The following is a 4,679-nucleotide window of genomic DNA, read 5'->3' on the forward strand; positions in this document are numbered from 1 at the left end:
TTTTTAACTGCGTTTTTCCCTCTTGTTTTATGATGAATGGAAAACCACAAAATGAGAAGTGCTCGCATCTTTCAAGCTCACCAGTCTAAACTGTGAAGCAAAATTCAGAATGAAAGATGTATTAAGAACCAGAATTGGTTGCAGGGGGCTCTGCTAGTGGTTGGGTATGGGGGGCTCCCCACCAGAGAATGAGTCTCCCCACAGTGCTGGTGCCCACTGGGGCTGTGTAGATGCCATGTTCCTCCTGTCACCCCGACTTTATAATAGTTCCATGGTGGTCAGCAACGTATAAGCACGCAGATAATGGGGAACAACCCCTGACAGATAGATCTACCTGGGCAGCAATCTCCCAGCTGTGCCCTCGGTCCCATGGAAGCCCCAGGGCCATGACAGGTCAGCACCGGCACCATGCACATGAGGAGGGGCAGGAAGTGGCCGGGGAGAGGCAATGACAGAAGAGAATAAAGCCAGCTCTGGAAGTTGATTTTTGAAGAAAGAATTACTTTGTTTATTTCTTAAAAGGTGCCTAACATTCATGCAAGATGAAAAGAGTTCCGGAGATTGGTTGCACAACAATGAGAATATAATTAGCACTACTGAACTGTACATTTAAAAATAATTAAGATGATAAATTTCATGTTATATATATTTTACCCTAACAATAAAAAAGAAAGAGGGAAGGGGGTGCCTGAGATCTAAAGCAGAGCTCTGAAAGGCCAGTCTGTTTTCTGCATTCCATCCCCTTTTAGTTAGCTTCCTCACACTTCGATTTACTGACCCTCGCTTTAAACACGAGATCTCTGAGGAATGCATGAAGTGGCCACCAGCCATCATCTGGAGGCATGAAGCGGTCACAGAGCCACGCAGAGAGGCGCTGGGGCACAGAGGGAACACTGTATGTGACAGAGCAAAGGAAGCAGCTCAGCCATGTGAACACACAGCCAGTCAGCGAGGGGACAAAGTTCACCAGCAAGGTCCACTGCTGACTCGGACCTAAGCACTACACAGAGACCATGACCACTGCCCCTCAAAGGGCCAGACTTGAGTCCCACCTGACATCTTGGGAGAAAAAGAACCATAAAACCCAGCATGATCATCAACGCCAGCATTAGACAAGCTGGTGCAGGGAAGAGAATTGAAACAGAAACTTTCGTCTCTTCCTGCCCAAGCCACCGACGGCCCTGGGGTCCCAGCCACTGAGGCTTCAAAGGACAGTTCCGGTCTGGGCCATGTCCCTTTCCCCAGGAGCTCTCTCCGAGGCCACCAGGTGCCTCAGCACCGCCCCCCCCCCCAGCAGTCAGCTCAGGGCTGGCACACCCCTCCCTATGCTGTCTGGCGGCGTTCACACACATCACTTTAAAGATGGCTGCATCCTGAGTCTAAGCTTATGTCATTGGAAAATCCTACCAGTTCTTCATGTCTGGCTTCCTCAGAGGGACCTTTCCTCATAGCCTCCAATCTGAACGTGGCCCCTTCACCACACTGATGTAAACATTTATGTATTGGGCAATCACCTGCTCAAGTCTCTCTCCCCCACTATGGAACCGAGGTATGGCCTACTCGGTTCCATACCCCAAGTGCCTGGCAGAAGTAATCACTTGCTGAAGGAGAAATAAAAAAGCAAAACTCTTAAAGATGGAAAGACTCAGGCACTGTCACTGAATAAATCCAAGCTAAAGGCAAAATCCAGTCCCCACTCCGGGACAGGCCCTCCAGGACACTGGCCTGGACTTGGAGGATGGCAGCTTTTCAGGAACCTGCTGCTGACAAAAACTGCACCGTTTTCAAAGTTGGGCATATTTGGGGAACAGCTATTGTAAGCACCGCTGACGCATCGTTGGCTCAGTGTCCCAGCCCTCTCTTCAGGAACCTTCCACAGCCCTGCCCAGGAAGCACCTGGGCTGACATCACTCTCCTGTTCTCCTGTCATCCAGCGGAGGACGGTGCATCCTGTGCTGTGTCCTCCAAAAGCAAACACGGCACAGCTCCAGGCCAGGCCAGACTCTAGGACACAGGGGACACAGCTCTCTGCCAAGAGCAACTGCGCTGCCAACAAAGACCCTCTCCCTGCTCCCAAAAACACAGCGGCACCTCATTCCCCAGTGGGGACAGGGGCCAGACCCCACTGGGCACAGGCAGGCCAACTCAGACCCGCCGTCCCTACATCAAGTGCAAGGACAGGCACAACTCTTCCATGGTGATGGCAATCTGTTGGCAGGGTGGGTGGGACTGAGGGGAAAGGTCATGAGGGAACTTTCCAGAGTGCTCGAAATGTTCTGTCTCTTAATGGGATGTGGGTTCCTCTAATGGGAAATAAGATCTGTGGCTTTCATTGGATAAAAATATGCCTTATTTTAAAACAAAACAAAGTTAAACCGCCCACACCCATTAGGATGGCTACTATAATTTTTTTTTTCACAGAACAGAGGTCTTTTATTTTTTTTACACTTATTGTGCCATGAATTCACAGGGAATGGGCTCCGGCAGCTCAGGCTCCTTCACTGGTTCTCACAAAGAGAGCTTCTCTGGACGGAGCGGGCTGCTGCTTCCACTGAACACAGGTACTTTTCTCTTTGGCTTCCTTCTTTTTTTGATCATTTTCCTTCACACGTTTCAGGAAGCTGTCTCAGCTCTCAGAGTGCTTAACGTGCGCAATGTGTACAGTAATTCTCTTGGCAAGAATCTTGCCCTTAATTCGGTTGTTTCCCACCACATGTTGGGTGACAACGTAGACTCTTCCAGTTTGCCCTGGTAACATTTGTGGGGCATTTCTTCCTGAACACAGCCCTTCCTTTGATGTCTACAAAATCACCTTTCTTGTAGAGTCACATCGATGTGGCCAAAGGAACAATTCCATGTTCCCTAAAAGAACTAGAGAACACATAGCGGGGGCCTCTCCTCCTTCCCTTTGTGTTCGTCATTTCGGCGAATTACTGGGAGATGGTGGTTCTGGCTGAAAAGCTATAATGGTTTTTTTTAAGAACAGAAAATAACAAGTGTTGGTGAGGCTGTGGAGAGATTGGAACCCTGGAGCATTGTTGGTGGAAAGATAAAATGGTGCAGCAGCTATAGAAAACTGCATAGCAGCTCCTCAAAAACTAAAAATACAACTACCATATGATCCAGAAATCCCATTTGTGGGTATAGGCCCAAAATAATTAAAAGCAGGGTCTCGAAGCGGTATTTGTACATCCATGTTCATACCAATATTCACAGTAGCCATGAGGTAGAAGTAACCCAAGTCTCTAGCGATTGATGAATGAAGAAGCAAAATGTGGCAATATAATAAACAAAATACACATAGAATAAAATAGCATTCAGCCTTAAAAGGGAGAGAAATCCTAACACGTGCTACAAAGTGGATGAACCTGAAGGATATTATGCTAAATGGAAGAAGCCAGTCACACATGTGTGCACGCACGCACACACAAACACACACAAATACTGTATGATTCCACCTATGGGAGGTACCAAGAGTTGTCAAATTCATAGAGACAGAAGCGAGAGTGGTGGTTACCAGTAGCTGGTGGGGGAGAGCTACTGCTTAATGGGGACAGAGCTTCAGTCTGGGAAGATGGACGAACTTCTGGAGATGGATAATGGTGATGGTTGTATAACAGTGTGAATGTACTTATACCACTGGAGTGTAGACTTAAAAATGTTTAAGATAGTAAGTTTATGTTATGTGTGTTTTACCACAATTTTTAAAAGTTGAAAAAAAAAACAAAGAAAACTGCAGTGACAGCAAACAAGTGTCTTTGAGCGGTATAGACAGCTAGCTCTGCTGCCAGTGAGAGACCCCTGTAAACAATGTATTTATGTGTGTAAAATAGTTTTGAAGAAAGGATATTTTAACAGAATAGTGTCCGGGCAGAAGGATGGAAAAGCTTTAGCATTTAACTGGCTATCTGGCCAGACCCTATACTAGTGTGCCTGTGAATGCATGAAGCCACCAGCCACCATGGCAACTTCTGATAGTAATATGACTTTTATTTTTTGTGTGTGACAGACACAGAGAGAGAGAGAGACAGAGAAAGGGACAGATAGGGACAGACAGGAAGGGAGAAAGATGAGAAGCATCAGTTCTTTGTTGTGGCACCTTAGTTGTTCATTGATTGCTTTCTCATATGTGCCTTGACTGGGGGGCTACAGCAGAGCGAGTGACCCCTTGATCAAGCTAGCAAGCTTGGGCTTCAAGCCAGTGACCCCACGCTCAAGCCAGTGACCTTGGGGTTTTGAACCTGGGTCCTCTGCATTCCAGTCCAACACTCTATCCACTAGGCCACTGCCTGGTCAAGCTATAATTTGACTTCTAAGTAGACTTTTCTTCTAAGGGAATAATTCCACAACAATCCAGGCTCCCTGTGAATTAATAAGTTTGCATCATGATTTTTTATTATAGTTGAGATTTCAGACATTCTGAGCTTGAAAAAAATGAATTTCTAGGTTTTCAGAGCTGTAGACTAGTAGGTCCCAGACTTCCCCTCATCATCAACTTCATAAGAGTAAGCATTTAATAATTATTTTATGGTTGACTGTAAAATCTCTTCATTATATGAAAGTTGTTATTTGTCTTTGTACCTCTGGTGTCCAACATAGTACCTGATATACAGCAGATACTCAGCAAACATTTGAAAAAGGGAACAAATGGTTAAGATGGTATATTTTATGTTATATGT

General features: G+C 46.1%; 1 pseudogene; it reads right to left on the reverse strand.

Annotated features, from left to right (window-relative positions):
- Positions 1 to 2,448: 2,448 nt before the first annotated feature.
- LOC136393836 (large ribosomal subunit protein eL21-like) lies at positions 2,449 to 2,924 on the reverse strand (annotated as a pseudogene).
- Between the last annotated feature and the right edge of the window lie 1,755 nt (positions 2,925 to 4,679).

Source organism: Saccopteryx leptura, chromosome 2 (assembly GCF_036850995.1).
Source record: "Saccopteryx leptura isolate mSacLep1 chromosome 2, mSacLep1_pri_phased_curated, whole genome shotgun sequence".
Lineage (NCBI taxonomy): Eukaryota > Metazoa > Chordata > Mammalia > Chiroptera > Emballonuridae > Saccopteryx > Saccopteryx leptura.